The sequence below is a fragment of the Sus scrofa genome, chromosome 1 (assembly GCF_000003025.6).
Source record: "Sus scrofa isolate TJ Tabasco breed Duroc chromosome 1, Sscrofa11.1, whole genome shotgun sequence".
Taxonomy (NCBI): domain Eukaryota; kingdom Metazoa; phylum Chordata; class Mammalia; order Artiodactyla; family Suidae; genus Sus; species Sus scrofa.
Window position 1 is genome coordinate 196,538,374 of NC_010443.5, and position 23,365 is coordinate 196,561,738.

Below are 23,365 nucleotides of genomic sequence, written 5' to 3' on the forward strand. Positions count from 1 at the left end.
GGATCAAACCTTCAACCTCATGGTTCCTTGTTGGATTCGTTAACCACTGAGCCACCACGGGAACTCCTAAAAATAATTATTTTTCTATAGCAGTGGTGTTTGTTTGTTTATTTTTGGGCCAGGCCTGGGGTATGTGGAAGTTCCCAGGCCAAAGATCAAACCTGTGCCACAGCAGCAACCTGAGCCATTGTAGTGACAACACCAGATCCTTAATCCATTATGCCACATGGAAAATCCTCTTCAGTGCATTTTAATATCTAGATTCTGGAGAAACAGAAATCTTCTCTTATTATTTTTCCTTTTTCAAAGATTTTAAAATATGTTTCTCACTTTTTAACTTTTCCTGTTGGATCTTAAAATAATTTTTTTCCTCTTCCAAACAATACCCACATTTATTTGGTGAAAATGTATATCTTTGCAGTTATTGAGACTTCCCACCAAGAACGATGGTATAACTTCTTATGTGACTTCTCGTATCCTTCTTTTTCTCCCTGAAATGCACTTCCCTCTTGGCTTCTGAGATACCACAGGCTGAAGGATGGCCTTCCCAGGAAGCTGAGTTTGAGACAGAGATCTGCCTGCAGGAGGCTGATTAGGGAGTGCTTGTGGAATTGCTACTTGTGAAAAAGGAAAGGAAATAAGTTGGGGCAAAAGGAGTTATTGGGCTCCACAAAGACTTTGGCTAACCTCACGTGAGTTCTGAAGCTGACCCTTTAGGGTTGTCCTGGATTATGGTGAGAGGCATTACCTTTAGAGCCTCTGGACAACCACTGGCTCTGGCTGTTATGGGAAGAGCTTCCCCCCTGAGGAGGGGGTGTGACTCCTGCTTAGGTAGCTCTCTGGAACTGAGGGGAGGGAAGAGGACTCTGAGTAGCACATTGCATCCCACTTTTCTGGCTGACCTCCTTCCTCTCTGCCTGCTCAGTCTTTGAAGACTTTTTGCAGGTTTTTTTCCCTCTACCCCAGCTCTAAATATTCAAGTTCTTTTACTCAGTCCTGGGTTCTCTTATATTCCCTCTAAACATTTCTTCTTCTTCAGTCAGTTTTTCCTGATTTATGCATTCTTCTGATGGAATCAAAGTTGATTTTAGATGCATGTTAACCTGGAATATGACACTCATGTTAAACAAGATGTGTTACAGATGTTACAGGTTTGGAAGAGATTAAAGTAGGTATTTAAGTGAACATTTTGGTTGATTTCTAGAAAGAGTATTAAGTAAATAAAGTTCATAGATGTGCTATACAGATGAGACAAATAGTATGACTCAGTTTGGAAACACCATCCTAGGCAATTTCATTCTCTTCCTGGCTTAATATGTTATGATATGCTGACAGCTTCATTTATTGCTTTAGCTTAAAACTCTCCTTGAAATTCAGGCTCTTTTATATTACTGCCTACTTGACAGCTCCTCTTAGACATCCCACAGCCTTCTTAGATTTATCATGTTAAAAACTGAACTCTTCAGCTTTGTCCAGTTTTAGCCATTTCATCCAGATCTCTGTTATTCAAGCCAGAAGCCTGAGAGCCTTCCTTGATTTCTTTTCCTCTTTCACCTTGTACCTGTAATCCCAAATAATTCCTTTGGTTCTATTTCCAGGATATTACTTAACTTTACCCTCTTCTATAACCACTTGTTTTAGATGAGGATCATTTTTCTCCTGTTATTCTAATCATACTGTCCTTAACAATCTCTGACCCATTGTGCCTATTGCAGCCAAAATGATTTTTTTAAAAAACCATAAACCCAATAATATAGCTTTTCTATTACCCATTGATGACTTCCCATTCGATTTCAAGTAAAAATCCAAACTATTCAATATGGTCTCCAAGGCCATACTCATTTACTTCCCCAGGTTGATATTGTGTGGCTGTTCTTGCCCACTGATCTCTAAGGAAATTGACCTTTTTTTTTTTTTTTTTCTGTTCTTGGAACACTTCTAGCTCTTTCTGAATTCAGGGCCTTGCTCATGTTGTCTCTTCTCAAAATACTATTTTTCTGGCTCTTTGGATGATAGGATCTTTCTAATATGTCAAATCCTACCATAAGTGTTACCTTCTCTTATTTGTCTTTGCCTGACCTACCTGTCTAAAGTAGTCTATTTCCCTGTCCTAGACTCTGAGTTATTCTTTAACAGTTCCCTCTCTTTATTTGATTTCTAATGTCTATTATACTTGTAATTACAAATTTATTTGCTTACTTGTCTATTATCTATATTTCCCACTAGACCACGAGTTCCTTGAGAGTTCTCCACTCATTGTATAACTAGTGACAGTGGCCAGCAGAGTAGGCTCTCAAAACATATTTTTCAGTGAATGAATCAGTAAATAAAATAAATATATTTATTGATATATTCTCTAATACCTCCCAGAAAATTTTTTTCTTCCCCTTAATGGAGGCATTGCAATTTACTTTTGATGAGGGACAAAAGTTTTGTCCTCGGTGCGCCCTTGGAAGCAGTCTTATTACCCTGTCTAGTAGCTTTCGGCAGGTCTGTGCTGGCTCAGCAGTAGGACAGCAGTATCTCTGGCTGATATAGACAAGTGTTGATTTTCAGGATCTCCAAGCTGAGCTTGAGATGCTTCAATTCTCAGCCTAATAAGGCTCTTTCTCAACACACATTCATTTCACATCATTGCAAAGACAACTGGTATTTCTCTGTGCTCTTCCTCCCCCATATAAGTAAGTGAAGTGACATGGGACCAGGGGCTCTCTCCTAGAGCCCAACCCAGCCTAAGCATGCTGTTCATTGGGATAAAGTGGGATTGGGGATTAGATGGATTCTACTCACTCTGCTTTTGTGCCTGTCATTTAGAACAGCAAATTGTTAGCTGTATTACAAGAAATTGATATTTGTCATTTCATTATTAATGGGATCATTTCCCACTATGTATTCTAATTCACTGCTCCTGATATATAGGCAAGCTATTGATTTCTACATTTTTTTTCTACTTGGATATCTTCCTAAATAGTTATTAGTTTAAATAGCTTTTCAGTTGATTTGCTTGGGATTCCCATGTTGGATTTGGGAGCCGACATTTGCTTCATGATTTTGAGGCTATGAACATTTGAAATCCCTTATAGCAACATCTTTAAAATAAACTTCACATTCCAGTGCTTATGCTCTATCAGGAATAATATTTATTTTCATGACCCTAATATTATAGAATTTCCTTTGAGGGATAGAATTCCTAGATTTCATGGTACCTGGAAAGCGTGGGTATCCCCATCTTGTTCTCAAATGTGACACTCTCAAAACAAAGGTCATTATTGTCGTCAAGTTGCCATTATATTTCTAATGGAGTCCTCAAGTATTTCTGTAACTCATATGGTTAAAGGTCAAAAATCAAGTGCATGTGGGCCAGGAATCTTGAGATGAGGAAGCTTAGCAGGATCATAAGTTTCAAATGCCAGAAACATGGGCAGGAAACATACTTATCTCTAAAGTGGGATCAAAATGAAGAAGTTGCAAGGAAGTAGATTGAGCCTAAAGATAAGCAGCCTAAAACTTGAAAATAACCTATTGAAAAAAATTCTTTAGTAAAATAAGAGAATAGGAAGGCATGTCTGACATAGTAAAGACTACATAGCATCAATAACCCCCCCCCACTTAACAATAAAACACTAGAGGCATTTCCATTCAAATTAGAAATTAAACAGTGATGCTTATCATTGACACTGTTGTCTGACATTATTCTGTAAATTCTAGAGATTGAAATACAACAATAAAAAATGTACAATCACTGGAAAGGAGGTGACAAAAAATTCATTACTTGCAGATGATTTAATTTATATTTTTCCTTCAGTTAAACTTGCTTCCCTGCCATATTTCCTTTTTGGTTTTGGTAAAGATTTCTTCTTATTCCCCAGGATCTACTGTATCCTTCTGATATAGCATAGCGATAGACTCTCTAGCTATTAACTGGGCACCTTCAGTAACATCTACCTGCTTGCCTCACTTGCTTATTTTTAAAAATTTTAATTTTAATTTTAATTTTTTTTCTACTGTACAGCATGGCGACCCAGTTACACATACATGTATATATTCTTTTTTCACATATTATCATGTTCCATCAAAAGTGACTAGTCATAGTATCCAGTGCCACAGAGCAGGATCTCATTGCTAATCCCTTCTGAAGGCAATAGTCTGCATCTGTTAACCCCAAGCTCTCAGTCCATCCCACTCCCTCCCCCTCCCCCTTGCCAACCACAAGTCCATGATTTTCTTTTCTGTGGAAAGGTTCATTTCTGCCATCTATTCGATTCCAGAAATAAGTGATATCATATGGTATTTGTCTTTCTCTTTCTGACTTAGTTCACTCAGTATGAGAGTCTCTTGTTCTATCCCTGTTGCTGCAAATGGCGTAATTTTATTCTTTTTTATGGCTGAGTAGTATTCCATTGTGTATATATATATGAATATCATATATATATATATATACCACATCTTCCTAATCCAATCATTTGTCTGTGGACATTTCAGTTGATTCCATATCTTGGCTATTGTGAACAGAGCTGCAATGAACATCTGGGTACATGTGTCCTTTTTAAGGAAAGTTTTGTCTGGGTATATGCCTAAGGGTGGGATTGCTGGGTCATATGGTAGTTCTGTGTATAGTTTTCTAAGGTACCTCCATACTGCTTTCCATAGTGGTTGTACCAGCTTACATTCCCACCAGCAGTTCAGGAGGGTTCCCTTTTCTTTGTGGACTTATTAATAATGGCCATTCTGACTGGTGTGAGGTGGTATCTTATGGTAGTTTTGATTTGCATTTCTCTAATAATCAGGGATGTTGAGAAACTAATTGTTCCATGTGCTTATTGGCCACCTGTATATCTTCCCTGGAGAAATGTCTCTTCAGGTCTTTTGCCCATTTTTCAATTGGGTTGTTGACTTTTTTGCTGTTGAATGTATAAGTTGCTTATATATTTTAGAGATTAAGCCCTTGCATAATTTGAAAGTATTTTCTCCCATTCTGTAAGTTGTCTTTTTGTTTTCTTTTTGGTTTCCTTTGCTGTGCAAAAGCTTGTCAGTTTGATTAGGTCCCACTGGTTTATTTTTGCTTTTATTTCTGTTGCTTTGGGAGACTGACCTGCGAAAACATTTGTAAAGTTGATGTCAGAGAATGTTTTGCCTATGTTCTCTTCCAGGAGTTGGATAGTGTCTTGTCTTATATTTAAGTCTTTCAGCCATTTTGAGTTTATTTTTGTGCATGGTATGAGGGTGTGTTCTAGTTTTATTGATTTGCATGCAGCTGTTCAGTTTTCCCAGCAATCCTTGCTGAAAAGATTGTCTATTTCCCATTTTATGTTCTTGTCTCCTTTGTCAAAGATTAATTGACCGTAGGTGTCTGGGTTTATTTCTGGGTTCTCTCTGCTTTTCCATTGGTCTGTGTGTCTGTTTTGGTACCAGTACCACACTGTTTTGATGACTGTGGCTCTGTAATAGTGCCTGAAGTCTGGGAGAGTTATGCCTCCTGCTTGGATTTTGTTCCTCAGGATTGCTTTGGCAATGCTGAGTCTTTTGTAGTTCCATATAAATTTTTGGATTGTTTGTTCTAGTTCTGTGAAAAATGTCTTGGGTAATTTGATAGGAATTGCATTGAATCTGTACATTGCTTTGTGTAGTATGGCCATTTTTACAATATTGATTTTTCCTACCCAGGAGCATGGAATATCTTTCCATTTCTTTGAATCCTCTTTAATTTCCTTGATTAATGTTTTATAGTTCTTGGCATATAAGTCCTTTACCTCCTTGGTCAGGTTTAGTCCCAGATATTTTATTTTTGGGGGTGCAACTTGAAAAGGTATTGTAATTTTGTACTCCTTTTCTAATATTTCATTTTCAGTATACAGAAATGTGACTGATTTCTGAATGTTAATCTTATGTCCTGCTATGTTGCTGAATTTTTTGATCAGATTGAGTAGTTTTTGGGTTGAGTCCTTAGGGTTTTCTATATATTGTATCCTGTCATCTGCATACAGTGACAGTTTTACCTCTTCTCTTTGTATTTGAATGCCTTTTATTTCTTTTGTTTGTCAAACTACTGTGGCTAGGACTTCCAATACTCTGTTGGATAAAAGTGGTGAGAGTGGGCATCCTTGTCTTGTTCCAGATTTTAGTGGGAAGGCTTTCAGCTTTTCCCCATTGAGTATTATATTTGCTGTGGGTTTTTTATAAATGGCTTTGATTATGTTAAGGTAAGTTCCCTCTATACCCACTTTGGTAAGAGTTTTGATCATGAATGGATGTTGTACTTTGTCAAATGCTTTTTCTACATCTATTGAGATGATCATATGGTTTTTGACTTTTCTTTTGTTAATGTAGTGTATGATTAATTTGCATATGTTGAACCATCCTTTTGAACCTGGGATGAATCCCACCTGGTCGTGGTGTATGATCTTTTGTATTCGTTGTTGGACTAAGTTGGCTATAATTTTGTAGAGAATTTTTGCTTCTATAGTCATCAGAGATATTGGCCTATAGTTTTCTTTTTTGGTGGTAGGTATCTTTGTCTGGTTTTGGAATTAGGGTGATGGTGGCATCATAGAATGTCTTTGGGAGTGTTCCTTCTTTTTCAACCTTTTGAAAAAGTTTATGGAGTTTGGGTATAAGTTCCTCTTTGTATGTTTGGTAGAATTCGCCTGTGAAGCCATCTGGTCCTGGACTTTTATTTGTAGGGAGTGTTTTTATGATATATTCAATGTCATTTCTAGTACTCATCTGTTCATTTGATCTACTTCTTCTTGATTCTCTTTTGGCAGGCTGTAAGTCTCTAGAAAGTTGTCCATGTCTTACAGGTTGTCAAATTTTTTAGCACACAATTGTTCATAGTATTCTCTCATGTTTTTTTGTATTTCTGTAGTATCCATTGTGACTTCCCCTTTTTCATTTTTTATTTTGTTTATTTGGGTTTTTTCTCTCCTCTTCTTTGTGAGTCCAGCCAGAAGTTTGTCAATTTTGTTTACCCTTTCAAAGAACCAGCTGCTGGTTTTATTGATTTTGTCTATTGTTTTTTGAATCTCTATTTTATTGATTTCTTCTCTGATCTTTATCATTTCCTTCCTTCTGCTAACTTTAGGGTTTTTTTGCTCTTTTTCTTATTCATTTAGGTGGTGGGTTAAGTTGTCTATTTGAGATTTTTCTTCTTTGTTGAGGAAAGCCTGTGTTGCTATGAATTTCTCTCTGAGCACTGCTTTTGCAGCATCCCATAGATTTTGAGTGGTTGTGTCTTCATTGTCATTTGTCTAAAGGTATTTTTTTAATTTCCTTCTTGAGTTCCTCATTGACCCATTGTTTTTTTAGTAGCTTGTTGTTTAGTCTCCATGTAGTAAGTTTTTTTCTCATTTCTTTTCCTGTGGTTGATTTCTAACTTCATACCATTGTTGTCAGAGAAGATACTTGAAATAATTTCTATATTCTTAAATTCTTTTAGGTTAGCTTTGTGCCCCAGTATGTGATCAATTCTTGAGAATGTTCCATGTACACTTGAGAAGAACATATATTCTGACTTTTTTGGATGTAATGTCCTGAAAATGTCAATTAATTCTAAATTTTCTATTGTTTTCTTTAGGATCTCTGTTGCCTTATTGATTTTCTGTCTAGAGGATCTGTTCCTTGATATGACTAGGGGGTTAAAGTCTCCTACAATTATTGTATTCCCATCAATTTCTCTTTTTATGTCTGTTAGTATTTGTTGTAGGTATCTGGGTGCTCTTGTATTAGGGGCATATATATTGATGATTGTAATATCCTCTTCTTGAATGGATCCTTTAACCATTAAATAGTGTCCTTCTTTGTCTTTCTTTACTGCCTTCATTTTAAAGTCTATTTTGTCTGATATGAGTATAGCAAGTCCTGATTTCCTGTCTTGTCCATTGGCATGAAATATCTTTTCCCATCCCCTCACTTTCAAGCAATATGTGTCCTTTGCCCTAAGGTGAGTTTCTTGTAGGCAACAGATTGAAGGTTTTCACTTTTTTATACAATCTGTCACTCTGTGTCTTTTGATTGGAGCATTCAGTTCATTGACATTTAAGGTGATTATTGATAGATACGTATTTTTTTTTGCCATTTTAAATCTTGTTTTCCAGTTGATTCTATGTTTCTCTTTTCTTCTTTTCTTTTTTTTTCTTTTTTTTTTTGGTTGGATCATTTCCATTTATTTTATACTTGAGTGCTTTTCTTTTCAGTTTTTGTGAACGTAATGTTTGGTTTTGATTTGTGGTTGCCCTATTTTTTAAGTATGTTAACCCCTTCCTATATCTGCTTGCTTTAGCCTGGTTGTCATATAGGCTCAGATACATCATTAAAATAAAAAAAGAATCTATATTTTCTTACTTCCATTCACCACATTGTATGATTTTGATGTCTTTTTTTTTTAACATCTTCATGTTTAGATCTATATGCGGGCTTATTTAAGTGATTGCTTTCCAGTTGTGGTTTTCTCCATCCTAATTCTTCATAATTTTTTTTTTAATTTAGAGAAGTCATTTCTGTATTTCTTTTTGAATGGGTTTAGTATTCTTGTACTCTTTTAGCTTTTGTTTGTTGAAGAAATTCTTTATTTCCCCTTCTAATTTAAATGATATTCTTGCTGGATAGAGTATTCTAGGTTGCAAGTTTTTTCCTTTCAGGACTTTAAATATATCTTGGTACTTCCTTCTGGCCTATAGTATTTCTGCAGAGAAATCAACTGATAGCCTTATTGGGGTTCCCTTATAATTAACCCTTTGCTTTTCTCTTGCTATCTTTAGAATCCTCTCTTTATCTTTAAATTTGCTATTTTTATTATAATATGTCTTGGTGTGGGCCTGTTTGGGTTCAATTTGTCTGGGTCCCTCTTGCTTCCTGTATCTTGATATCAGTATCCTTTAGATTTGGAAAGTTTTCAGCCATAGTTTCTTCAAATATATTTTCAATCCACCCACTTTTTTTCCTTCTCCTTTGGAATTCTTGTTGAGTAGATTGGCCCACTTTATATTATCCCATAGGTTTCTTATATTGCTTTCATGTTTTTTTCATTTGGTTTTCTGTCTTCTATCCTGTTTGGGTGATTTCCAATATTCTATCTTCCATGTCACTAACTTGTTCATTTTGGTCTTTATTGCGTTTAGCTCAGTTTGTCTTTGCAAATGAATTTTCTAGTTTTTCTTGGCTCCTCCTTATATTTTCTAGTTCCTTTCTAAAGGAATCTGCATTACTGTTCGTATCCTCTCTTAATTCCCTTAGTATTTTCACTATCTCCCTTTTGAACTCAATGTCTGTCTGACTGTAGAGGTCTGTTTCATTGTTGACTGTTTTTTTTATTTTTTTATTTTTTAAATTTATTTTTTTTAATTTTTTTGTCTTTTCTAGATCCATACCCAGGGCACAGGGAGGTTCCCAGGCTAGGGGTTTAATTGGAGCTGTAGCCACCAGCCTGCACCACAGTTACAGCAACATGGGATCTGAGCTGCATCTGTGACCTACACCACAGCTCACAGCAATGCCGGATCCTTAACCCACTGAGCGAGGCCAGGGATCCAACCCACAACCTCATGGATTCGTTAACCACTGAGCTATGATGGGAACTCCCATTGTTGACTGCTTTAGATGAATTCTCCTGTTGCTTTAACTGTGAATGGTTTCTGAGCTTCTTCATCTTGCTTGTGTTTTTCTTTTTCTGTGAATTTGGGGAAGGCAAACTGTAGTCTTGTAAGTATATTTCTATGCAAGAATACCCCTTTGTATTTTTGGGGGTGTTACTATTTATTTTTTGCTGTGGGAGTTTGAATCTTTGCTGTCTCTTTCTTTGTTGTGTGCAGGATGTTATCCCCAGGATTCTCAGTGTGTTTTCGGGGAGAAGGAGGCAATGGGTAGGGCCAGCAGTCAGTGCCTGATCGTTGGGCTCTCAACAGAAGCAAAGACCTGCAGGGAGGTTGCACAGGCTACTCCTAATTGCAGGGCCCTGGGAAGTGGTAATGAGCTCTAGGAGGATCTGCAAGGTGACCAGAGCATTTGGCAGTAGCAGCAGCAGGGTGCATGAGTTCCCAGGGGGTGAGAGTAATGACAGCTTGTGTTTGATTGCAGTGCCCTCCTCTGAGATGATTGGAACCGCAAGTGGTGCCTGTTCATGGACCCCTAGTGGGAGTGGGCCATGACTGTCTCTAGCATCAGTGATAACTGCAATAGTTTTCCTCCATCACCTCTAGACCATGCATGATGCAATCTGTCTCACTTAGCCCACATAGGAAGTACTGCACAGGCTGTTCCTAGTTGCAAGGTCCTCCCAAGCCTAAGTCTCAGAGCCCAGCCCACACCTGAGCATCTCAGGCTGTGGTGTCTGTGCCAGTGGTTCAGATGATCTGTGCGGCTCTTGCTCTGCTTGTCTGTTCTCAGACCTACTGCTACGCTTTTCTCGGCAACTGCCTCACCATCATCATTCTTGTCACCCTGTTATCCAATTGCTCACTAAAGCTCAGGGATTCTAATTCAGAGACATCTCTTGTATCTGGCCATACCCCTCTTTACCACTAACGTTATTACTCTAACCAGCATCTCTTGTCAGGTGTGTTGAAACACAGAGTAGCTCACTTTGTTTCCAGGCTCTTCTTGTTTAATTCTCTTTAATTTTTTGCAACAAATGAACATCATCACAGTAGCCTTTTGTATGCATACCCATTATCCTCAAGATAAAATGGAAGCTTCTGACAATGTCATTCTAGGTTTTCTGCCATATTCCTCAAACTTACTCCTCAAGCATCTTTCCTTGGTCACCCTCTACCTCAACTTTGAATGCCTCAACCAGTTCCAGTCTTGGTGCCTTGTTTTTATGTCTCCCTGCCCATGTGTAGATATTTTCCACTGCTGGAGATTACGTTCAGCTTTTCTTTCTCTGGAAAACACTCTCTTATCATTCAAAATTCTGTATATTGCTATAGTAAAAAGTAGCATTTTTTGAGTTCTTCTCAGATTCTGGGCACTGTGTTATAAACCTGACATCTCACTTAGTCTTCATGACAACTCTATGAGATGAATCTTTTATCATCCCCATGCTGAAGATGAAACAAAAAAAGATTAAGTACTTTGCATAAGTTCATATAAGGCAGGTCCTTACAGATGGATTTTTCAACCTAAGAAGTCTGACTCCAGAATGCATGCTCTGAACCATGACATTATACTGCCTTCTTCTTTTGTTTTATTCAGTTGCTCATATGTAAGTTCCTCTGTGAAGCTTTCCCTTCTTGGCTCAGTCAGTCAGGATTTAGTAATTCTTTCCCACCTCTGTGATTCTACAGTATTTGTTCATACCTAATAGAAGGTCTGCTAATGATTTCTTTGTCTACCTTCTCCTCTAAGAGTGTAAACTTTCCAGACTATGGTTATGGCTTTTCTATTTTTGTTACCCTGGAATTAAGTACAATTCCTTATCATAGTAACAATCACAATAAAGACTAAAAATTAAAATGTTTAAGCCTAAAGCATAACCAAACATGAATATATAAAACCCCCAGCTCTCTTAATATATTTTTAGGCTTTTCTTTTTTTCAGCCCCTCACAACTGCAATTGTGTTAATCTAATTTTTAAATAGCTTTCAAATTAGACTTTACCTGTAGACTTCCTCCTTCAAAGTACCGTGCCCTCGGTCCCCAGGTGATCTTTTTACAACCCATGTGATCGTGTTGTTCTCCTGCATATGGTTCTCCATGAACCTGTATAGCTTTAATGATAAACTTCAGATGGTCAGGATAACAGATAAGTACCCTCAAGATCCAATTCTCCTACTTTTCCAGTCTCAAGTTTACCTACTCTCATATTTGCCCTCTTCTCTCCCACTGCACAGAATGACTTACAGTGCCCACCTAAAAACTGATGTAACCAGTCTTTCTTGCTGTTTTACATGCTGTCTCACCGTCTCCATCAGTGTTGGTCAAACTGTAACATGCTTATTGACACACTTGGGGTCGGGTTACATTGCAGAGTCTGATTCTGTAGGTCTGTGATGAGGTCTGATATTGTGCCTTTCTAACAAGTTCCCTGGTGATGTTGATGCTGTTGATTTTTCAGGCCATATTTTGAGTAGCACAGATCTAGAGTCACCTTTTCCTTTTCTTCCTCTTGATAAGTCCTTCTAAACCAGCACATGGAACACACATATCACTTCTTCTAGGAATCACTAGACCTTTCTCTGTCTAGTAAGAAGAGACAGCCATATTCATCTTTGTTTTCTCAGCTTCTAGCTCCCCATCTGGAACAGAGTGGATGTTGAACAAGTTCTCACCAAATAAAGGCTGACTTTCCATTTTGTGGGCACAGCGTTTATGGAATGGCAGCCTAGGCTAAAGAAATGTGCACGGTGTAGTGAGATACAGTCTGACTCACAAACTAATAGCTTGGAAACCTCTTCTATGTGCAAAGAACTGTGATGGTTGTTTTGGGGGGGTAGAACAGAGAAAGGTACCTCCCTGCTCATGGGGTCCTGCAGAGAACCTGGAGAGACAGACCAGCCTCTAGATCACTATATGACATAGCGTGGTATAATGCACAGTAAAATGATTGATCAATGATGAACAGTCTGAAGAGGTAACTCTTTGTTCTTCACTGGTGTTTGAGGATGTGTTCATGGTCGTGTGAATTGACACTAGAGGAAACATTAGGTGTCTAACAAGAAATTGATAGATGGAGATGTTTCAGACAAAGGGAATAGGGTCCAGAAACTTCTCATATTTTTTGTTTTTTTTTTTCATTGAAATTTGCATGATTCAGTGGTGTTCTCATACATGTTACTAAGAGTTTGTGCATTGTCACCACGGTTCTTTTTTCTCTTGTTCCTCAGGTCTCAAGTGAATAAGTGCTGTGTTATCATAGGGCTAATCTCAAATCTGCTGTAACACATGCTATTGTTAGTAATAAAAAGTATATGGGATTTTTCATAATTGATTAGAACATTGCAATGGCTTAGCACTGCTGTTGAGAACCCGTTGATAAATGCAAAGAGGTGTGAGAGTAAATGCTTTTTGGAGCATTGTCAAGAAATAAAGTGGTAGAAGAGCAGAATGGTTATAAATAAGGTTTAAATTCTGATTTTCTGGGAACAACATCACCTCTACTACTCACTATCTGTGTATCCTTGGGCAGAGTGGGGATAATTTAGTGTTTTTACGCATAGAACTTTGTGAACATGAAATGAATATATACAACAAGTGAAATGCTTAGAATGGTTCCTGGTTCATGAACACATGCAATGATTGTTAACAATTATTCCAGCATGCTTGATGTGCAGATATGCCAACTCGGGCCACTTTGTGGACAAAGGGGGAGCTATCTATAATTACAGTAGGACATCAGGCATAAACCAAGACCTTTTGGGAAAACTGGATATGCATTTATTCTAAGTGTAAGGTATGTGGTAGAAGATGAAGTTGGGGAGGTGAATTAGGGTCATTTTTCACTTATTCATTTCTTGGAAGCATGAAACAAATTAGACCTATTCTGTCAGTATTTGTTTGTTTTGTTTTGTTTTGTTTTGTTTTTGGCCATGCCCATGGCATGTAGAAGTTCCCAGGCCAGGGATCAATTTCATGTCACAGTAGCAATACAAGCCAAAGTAGTGACAATTGTGGATCCTTAACCTGCTGCACCATTGGAAAATTCCCCTATTCTGTCAGTATTTAAAACTTGGGCACTTGAATGTGTACTGCCTGGTTAGAAAATAACAATGACAATAATAATAATAATAATAGTCACTATTTGCTGAATGACCACTTTGTTCCACCCATTCTCCTTGATCCCCATGCTGACTCTAGAAGGTGGCTACTATCCTTGTATTCATTTCCTGTGGCTGCTGTCACAAACTGACACAAACTTGCTATAGCTGTGGTGTAGGCTGGCAACTGCAGCTCTGATTTAACCTCCATAAGCCATGGGTATGGCCCTAAAAAGACAAAAGACCAAAAAAACCCACAAAAAATTTGCCAAAAATGTGATGGCCTAAAATAACAAAATTATTTTCTCATAGTCTGGCCAATAAAATTAAGGCCACATTCTCTGTAGGACCACATTCTCTCTGAAGGCTGTTGGGAAGAATCCATTCCTTGCCTCTTCTAGCTTCTGGTCAATCCAGGAGTCCCTTGGCTGGTGGCCATATCAATCTCTGTCTCTCTAGTCACAGTAACTCCTCACGTGCTATGTGTCTTCTCTTCTGCATGTCTGTCCCCCAAATTCTCTCTGTCTTTTTTATAAGAATGCATGGAATGACATGCAGGGTCCACCCAGATTCTCCAGGATAATCTTCCCCCTTTAAGGTCCTTAATCTAGTCACATAATTGCCATTTAAGGTAATCACTGATTCCAGAGATTAGGGTGAGGCCATATCTATTTGGGGTGTCACAATCAACTCACAACAATTCACGTTTTATAGAGGAGGAAACTCAATTTCAGAGAATTTCATTCACTGGTCTGAGATTGTCCAGGTAGCAAAGGGATGTACCACAATTACAAACCATTAAATTGGCCAGTGCATGTTTCTCAGTGAGGCTTTGAGGCTCCTGCACTGTATGGATGTTGAATAAGAACAAGTAAATTTGAGCTGCATCCAGAGAAGAGTCAATCTCCATGAGAAAAGGAAACCATAAGAAATTCACAGCAGATGGATAGATACTTGCCCCTTCCTCTACTTCAATGGTGGTGCTAGACCAGAATCATATGGGATTAAAACTCAAAGCAAGGGGAGCAAGCTATGAATCCTAATTACAGTGACAGGTGCAATGAGATATTATTACCTTTCATATTTTATTTCAACTAATGGTATGCAAACAACCCAAGTGATTTTATTTTTTTGGAGTGTTATGCCATACATGGTCAGCCTGAAAAGAGAAACAGGAGAGGGACCTTGGAGAACAAACCTTGGCGCAGGTACTGATGTTGCTGGATGGAGGGGATGGTGGAGATGCTGTAGAAAAGAACACTGTGTTGGGTTTGAGTTTGTCAGATTTCTTTGGAACTAGAGCTGACTCTCTCCTGAGAGTACCCCAGTATAAAATGTCCCATTCTGCTCTAACAGATGCTTGGAAAAAGCCACACTGTGAATTTGGCTCAGCCAAAGTGAAAAAAATACAGCTCTTTCCGGGGCTGTCTTTAGGTCTACTCAAAAAACATGTCCACGTTGTGTTCCCCAAACATTGTGCTCAGGATAGCATCATTTTCTTTCTTTTTTTAAAAAATTAATTAAAGTATAGTTGGTTTACAATTTCTGCTGTACATCAAAGTGACCCAATCATATATGTATGTGTGTGTATATGTATATATACATTCTTTTTTTCATATTATGTCCCATCATGTTTTAACTCAAGAGATTGGACATAGTTCCCTGTGCTGTACAGCAGGACTCCATTGCTTATCCATTCCAAATGTGTAATAACAGTTTTTGTATCTACCAACTCCAAACTCTCCATCCATCCCACTCCCTTCCCCCCGCCACCCTTGGCAAACACAAATCTTCTGTCCACGTCCATGATCTGTTTCTGTTCTCTAGATAGATTCATTTGTGCCATATTTTAGATTCCACATAAGTGATATCATATGGTGTTTGTCTTTCTGTTTCTGACTTACTTCACTTAGTATGAAAATCTCTTGTTGTAGCCACGTTGATGCAAATGGCATTATTTTGTTCTTTTTTATGGCTGAGTAGTATTCCATTGTATATATGTACAACATCTTAATCCATTCATCTGTCAATGGACATTTAGGTTGTTTCCATGTCTTGGCTATTGTGAATTGTGAATTGTGCTGCAGTGAACATGGGGATGTATGTATTTTTTTGACTAAAAGTTTTGTTCAGTTGTATGCCCAGGAGTGGGATTACTGGATCATATGGTTGTTCTATATTGAGTTTTCTGAGGAGCTTCCAGACTGTTTTTCCATAGTGATTGTACCAATTTACATTCCCACCAACAGTGAAGAAGGGTTCCCTTTTCTCCACATCCTCTCCAACATTTGTTATTTGTTATAATTTTCATCTCTCTAAAATATCTTCTGGCTTGCCTACTTTCCCTACCAGGCTGTGAGAGCCCTAGGATATTGAAATTGTGCCTGGTACATACATGTTATTTGAGTTAAATAATATATTGTTTATTGCCCACGCCTAGCCTGGTTCTGGTGCAAATAAAGTGAAAAATAAATATTTTCTGAAGGAGAGACTAAGTCAACCAGGAAGGCAAAGGTAAGAGAGTAGTAGTATCTAGAGGAACTCATTTAGGAAAAATTAAAAATTAATGACAATAGGACAAGCTGTGAGCAGACTGAGCTGGCTGGAGGAATGCACAGAATAAGTGGTGCATTTGGTTCTGATTGTCTTCCTATAGCTCCAGGAAGGCAGGCATTTCTCAGAGGAGGGATACCCAAGTGGAGAAAAAGACAACTCAGGTGGCAAGGAGTAAAGGTCTCTCTTTTACTTGAAATGTGAGTAACCTTGTCTAGAGAATAGGTTGTTTTGCTCTCTCTCTCTTTCTCTTTCTTTCTCTTTCAAAGCTGCAGCAAAAGTAATCTGAAAAGACACATGTGATGCAAGTGTGTCATAAAGGGCACCTATTCTGAACTTTGAGTCTGTCAAAAAGTATGAGTGCCAGAATTATGTTTTCTCATTTTCTTCTTTCTATCCTGGTCTCAAGGCAGAGCAGCTCAGAATGCAGAAACTAAGGTTGTTAAATAATGACTTCAGTGTGGCTGTGTCCTGGGTTGTGGACACAAATTCCATGACTCCATGGAGCTCAGTCAGCAGGTAAGTGAGTGAGCACAAGAACTGCAGGTTCTTCATCTCCCATCCTTGTAATTCAGGCTGGTGGCTGGACAGCTGTTTCCTTCACTGTCAAGATAGTTTTCTTGGAGGACTACACCAAATGAATGACTAGCAAGGAATAAACTAGAAAAGATACTACAAGTCCTCCAATAGCCCACTAGTCTCTATCAGCTTGATAATATTTACAGCATGTGAGCAAATGATACTGAAGCTATGTTTGAAATTGTTACAAGAAGTCTTATCTGTCAATGAGCGTTCTTACCTGAGCCAAAGATCTCTTGGGAATCTACACACTCACTCCTATGAGGCTTCTATTGCTCAAAAACATTGGTGCAAAATTCTACTTGGAACTGAACTTCAGAATGTCTGAAAATCACTTCCACATTGTGGACCCCAAGCTGAATTTTAGTAGACTTAAAGTGATTACTGTTCATTGCCTATGTTCCATCCCCTATCAACTGGCAATAGCAACCTGCTTCTCATCTGGGAAATCACCCCCTTCCCTATTTCATGTGGTCCTTCAAAAGTCTTTTCCACCTAGGCTGGCGGATCAGAGAATTCCCTTTCCCTGGCCACAGTGATTCAGTGATGGCAACAGTGTGTCAACAACTAGGACTACACAAAGATAAACATGGGAATCTGTGAGGTACTAATGTCCTATATGATCAGAAATAAACACTAGAGCTGGGATGAGGATAGCAAAATCAGTCAAGTTAGAACATTATCTAGAGAGGAACTCATCAGTTTAAGACTGAAAATCCTATTTGGCCTCCTTTGTCCATTTAAAGGTTGGATCCAAACTAAATAGAGCAAATCCCCAGGATACTGGCAGACACCTTTTACAACTTATTCTTAATCCTTTAAGTCAGTGGTTGATAGCATTCTGGTAAAATGGGCACTTTTGCTCCACCCCTTCTGAAAAAGTTAATTGTCTGCAGGTTACAAGGAAAACAGAGACAACAGGATCCAGTTTATAAAAAAAGGAATGTAAAGAAATGCACAGTTTGATTTTTTTTTTAATTTGCTACAATTGCTACTGTGTTAGCAGTTGCTTCTTGGCAGAGCATAAGGAGTATAAAGAAAGCCTAAGGTTTGTTTCTCAAGAAATCATATAAGAAACAAAAGAAAGCTGTTTTCAGAGTCTAGAGTGGTTTTGGCAGCAATTATGTTTTGTAAAAAATAAATAATGCATTCTGTTTCCAAAAGGCTCTGACAAACTATGATAGAAAAAAAAAAATCAAATCTTTTCTTTTGGTTTTAGGGTGGCGAGTTTCGTGACGGAAATAAAGTGAGTCTGTGTTCTCTAAGTAATTTATTAGAGTGCATCTTGGCACAGAGGCACTAATGGGCTTGCTGCCAGGTATTCCGAGCTGCAGTTTGTCATGTCTGACTCTTTAGTTCTTTCAAGCAATTGAAGAAATGGCCTTCTGCAGGCTGTCAGTGACAGATTCTAGCTCACTCACATAGATAAAGCTCAATTAGCTCCTGGAAAAAACATCTTTTAAAAATGCAATGAGCTGCACCATGAAAGATAGGTAGACAACAGCCCAGAAACAAAATAAAATGTTACTGTTGAGGGAAGGACGTGTCCACAATGAGCAAGTGTACAGCTATTTTTTGGGACAGTTCCCTCCACTGAAAACAATGGGATTCTCATTTTTAATTACTTTGGGAGTTAAAATAGGATTTCTCACTGTGGCACAGTAGGTTAGGAATTGGACTGCAGTGGCCGGGGTCACCGTGGAGGTATGGGTTTCATCCCTGTTCTGGCACAGTGGGTTAAAGGATCTGGCATTGCTACAGTGGCAATGTAGGTTGCAGCTATGGCTCAGATTCAATCCCTGTCCTGGGAATTTCCAAATGCTGAAGGTTAGTTTAGAATAGATCTTTGCTTCATAAGCATAGTAAGGTCAGCAGTCCTGAAGAGCTGGCATGTCGTTTGTTCATTCATTCTCGGCTGAAGCACCAAAGTAGCCTCTCACTGGTTCAGTGTAACCTGCCAATGTATTTTTTCAGCCACACAGTATTTTAAATGTTGAGCTAACATTTTAAAAATCAGAGTATTTAACATACACAAAAATTCAGGCTTTTGACATCTCTTAAAATATTGAAACACCTGGTAGCTGCATATTTATTACTTTGGGGCAAAAAGTAACTTAATGCTAAGTGCCTACTGTACCCCGCAGGAGAGGCATAGATTCCTCTGTTCACCATGGTCCCCATGGAGCTGGCTTGACTCATTTCTGCTGCCTGCCTTGCCCTGGTCTAGACAGGAGCCTGGTTTGAGTTTGCATACCTCTGATTTCCAGCAGTGACTCTGAGGACCTCCTGCGTCAAGAGCACTTGAGATTCTTATTAACAATGGAGACTCCTGGGTCCCAGACTTGGGCTAAAGAATAAAAATGCTTGGATGGAAGGCATGGTGATTCTATTGCATACTAAAATTATTGGAATAACTGTATCAGTGACATGATAGAATTACAGTCTTTAAAAAGTGGGTCAAAATGCTAATATAAATGGACTCTTGTTTGAACACTACATAGGAATATAAATTTTCTTCTAATTACATTACATTACTCTTAATGGCTACCTTTTTTTTTTTTTTTTTTTTTTTTCTGAAAATGCCAGCTAGCCAAATGTACCCTACTGAGAAAAAAAGTCAAATGATTTAGTGTCTGTTACTGAGTTAGGCCACATTTTCAATTTGAAGGTAAAATCCACTATGTTTATGAACTAATTTGTTCTCTGTGCAAATGGTTGAACTTGAGAGCCATATTTGTTTCTGGCACTACTAAATCATAATTACAGGAAATACTTCTAGAGTTCGAATTCAATTGGCATGAAGCCTAAATGAATTAATACAAATTCTGTATCCCCCACTCCCTCCACCCCCCAGACACTCTTCTCTGATTTTTGAAGGTCGTTAGCTAGGAAGAGACTTGAATCTCTACCAAAATAATGACGATAATCCCCTACATTGGTGTGGTGTTTTAGAGTTTACAAAGCATTCTCAAAGATATTAGCCCCTTTGATTCTCTCAGTCATCATGTGAGATGGGGACAGATGAAGAAATGAAGACTGAATTCCTATTGCAAATGGTTGTAGAGTGAGAAGATTTTTAGGTTTCACAAATTCAAGGTTGCTTTTGTTTTATGACAGCAGATCCAAATTTGTAACACAAAATCTATCTTCTATTAAACTATCCTTGTAGGTTTATCCCAAGTAGGCACCATACCTTGTTCAATAAACCCTAAAGATCATCAACTTAATCCATTCAAGTTGCCTCAAAGAGCCCCAGCTTATGTCTTGTTCACTGACATAATCCTGCAAACATTATCATCGTCATGGAGAGTGGCACAATTTCACTGAAGATTTAAGGTTTTAACCCTTTTCCTTGTGTATTTTTTCAATTTTTATTTATTTTTATTTCTTCTTTTTTTTATGGTTGTACCTGTGGCATATGGAAGTTCCTGGGCCAGGGGTCTAATTGGAACTGCAGCTGAGGCTACGCCACAGCCACAGCAACACTGGATCTGAGTTGCATCTGTGACGGACACCGCAGCTTGTGGCAACGCTTGATACTTAACCCAGTGAGCAAGGCCAGGGATTGAACAGCATCCTCAGGGATACTGTATTGTGTTCTTAACCTGCTGAGCCACAATCGGAACTCCATGATTTTTTTTTTTTTTTTTTTTTTTTTCTGGACAACTTCTGGACTTCCAGCTGCTGATTGTGACTTTCAGTAAGTTAAATAACATTAGTTTTATCATCTGTAAAATGGTTTTCTGGCGTTGCTGTGGCTCTGGCGTAGGCCAGTGGCTACAGCTCCGATTCGACCCCTAGCCTGGGAACCTCCATATGCCGCGGGAGCGGCCCAAGAAATAGCAACAACAGCAACAACAACATCAACAACAACAGACAAAAAAAAGACAAAAGACAAAAAAAAAAAAAAAATGGTTTTCTGAAGGTGGGGATCACGAATAACAAGTATTGAGAGTATGCACATTCTAGGCACAAGGACCTGTTAGTTATATTATTGCTATCATAGGAGGGTAAAATTAGGTTGTTAATGTCTGTTAACACCTTATCAAAAATGAATTCTTTCCTCAGAAAAGGATGTAGAAGTATAGAATGCTGGGCAGGTAGATTTAGAGGGTTATAAGAAAGGAAAGTCATGTCCAGGTGCTGCCAGAGGACAGAGTCTCAGCTTACCCATGAGACTGCATGAAGGAGTGGGCCCTGGGCTAGCTGGGGGCACCAAAAGCAAGACAGGGCCACAATAGGAGGGTGGGGTGGATTTTACACAGTGCGATGATGGAGAGGAAGTAACATGGGTTGTTCAGGGAAAACAACTTGAGTTCGTATTCTGGCTCCTAACACCCAAAATCAGTATGGCTTCCTGGAGATTTAGTTTCCTCAGTTTCAAAATTTAAATTATTTTGAATGGCAAGATTACTGAGAGAATTTGCAATATGTACAAAGAACCTGTGGTGAGTACCCAATAACTTTAAAAACAGCTGAGTCTCTTTTTGCAATTTTGCTGTGGGCCTGCTTTTGTTCAGGGAACTGAAAAATATGTATTAGGATTGCCAGGGTCCTCTGAATTCCTGCCTCTGATTCTGAGGACAATCTCTGTGGAGCCATTGATTTAAAGGGAGCCTCATTAGGGTGAAAGGGCAAGTAAAGAATTTGGGAGACATAAAGAGAGGCTAATATGTGTAATATTTGATGATGATAACCTTTAGTATGTTCTTGATTTGTGCCTAGAAATAAGTGAATTAGTTTATATACATCACTTTCATTTGAACCCCGTAATAATTCTAGCCCAATTTATAGAGGAGGAAAGAGGCACAGAGAGGTTTCCTAAACTGTCCAAGGTCACACAGATTGTAAGTGGCAGATGCGGAATTTAAAACCAGGCAGCCTGACTTTAGAGACTGCTCTCTAAACTGTGTTTGGTAAGAAAGGTGTTTTAGCCAAAGAGAACTACCCTTTGCTTTGTTAGGATTCTGGCTGAATTGCTAGAGTCAGCAAACTTTTTCCAGGAAAAGCTGTTCTGTAGATGTCAGGGAAAAAAATGAGGTTATAGATCTCTTGCTGTCTGGGATGTATATTTATTGCACAGTAGGATGTAATCTAAATTATTCACATTTTATATTTTATGGAAATTTTAGCTTCTGTAAATCTGAGGTTTCAAGACTAGAGTTATGTGCAATAAAGTTCTTATAAAATCCATTTAAAAGATTAATGATAAATGTATTGGTAGAAAATTAAATCTGGGTCTTTTATTTTCTTAAGTTTCCTTGATCTTCCAGTTTCATTTGCAGAGATGGTCTTTGTGACAAAAATCTTCTCTTTATGTCTCTTGGGCAAAGCCAAGTGCAAAGTGGCTTTCCTTGCTACTCCTGTGGATGTGAGCCCTTATCTTGGGAAGGAATAAGAGATTAATTAGTTCTTCTTGGAATAATTTTCTTCTAAGATTTCTTTATAAATTCACATTTGCATATTTGGAATCAAACATTCTGTGGTGAAATCTAGTCTCCACCACTTAATTAGTCGAATGAATTGATGAAAATCACACACTTATTTCTGAGCCTCCACTGTTTCCTCAGCTGCAGAATGAGGAAAATGCATCTTATCTCACAGCTGGTCATTAGAATTAAATACCAACTGAATGGGAATGGAAAAGGTGAACCTTGAAATATAAACAGGTCAATATGTAGAGAAACAAGTACCACCAGTATCGTGGAATTACATTATTAGTTTATGGGTTTAACACATGGAAAGTTTGCCAGATAGGGCAGCTTCTTTCACTTAATTTCATCAGACAACTCATTCGAAGCAAAGGGAAATTCAATCATTCATTCTTTTCATCTCAATTAACACTAATTAGATTCTTCCCCTCTGTTAGGCACTGGGTTAAGTGCTGAAGATCCACAGCTGAGTAAGGCATGTACTTTGCTGAAGCTTCTCTGAGCCACATCATAGCTGGTGGGAACTTGGCTCTAGAATGACCTTCTCGGTGAAGAGTTGATTATCTCTGGTTGTGATAAATGAAAACCTGTCAAAGTTTAAAAGGGAATATATGTTCCTTCAGTATACATTTTCTATAGTTATGAAAGTCTCTTAGCAGTATGTAATTACTCTTTAAAAGAAGTTTTTTTTTGTTTGTTTGTTTCTTGTCCTTTTAGGGCTGCACCTGTGGCATATGGAGGTTCCCAGGCTAGGGGTTGAATTGGAGCTGCAGCTGTCAGCCTATGCCAGAGTCACAGCAACACCAGATCTGAGCCGAGTCTGTGACCTACACCACAGCTCAAGGCAAGCTGTATCCTTAACCCACTGAGGGAGGCCAGGGATCGAACCCTCAACCTCATGGTTCCTAGTTGGACACTTTTCTGCAACCTCATGGTTTCTAGTTGGATTTGTTTCTGCTGCTCCACAATGGGAACTCCAAAAGAAGTTTTGATTGCTAATCATGTGCAGTGAGTTAGGGCAATCAGGGAAGGAAAAACATGGTGGAAAGGGATCATTGAAGAAGTGGTCTGGAGCAGAGGACAGAACATGTACTTTGGACTCAGACAGACCTA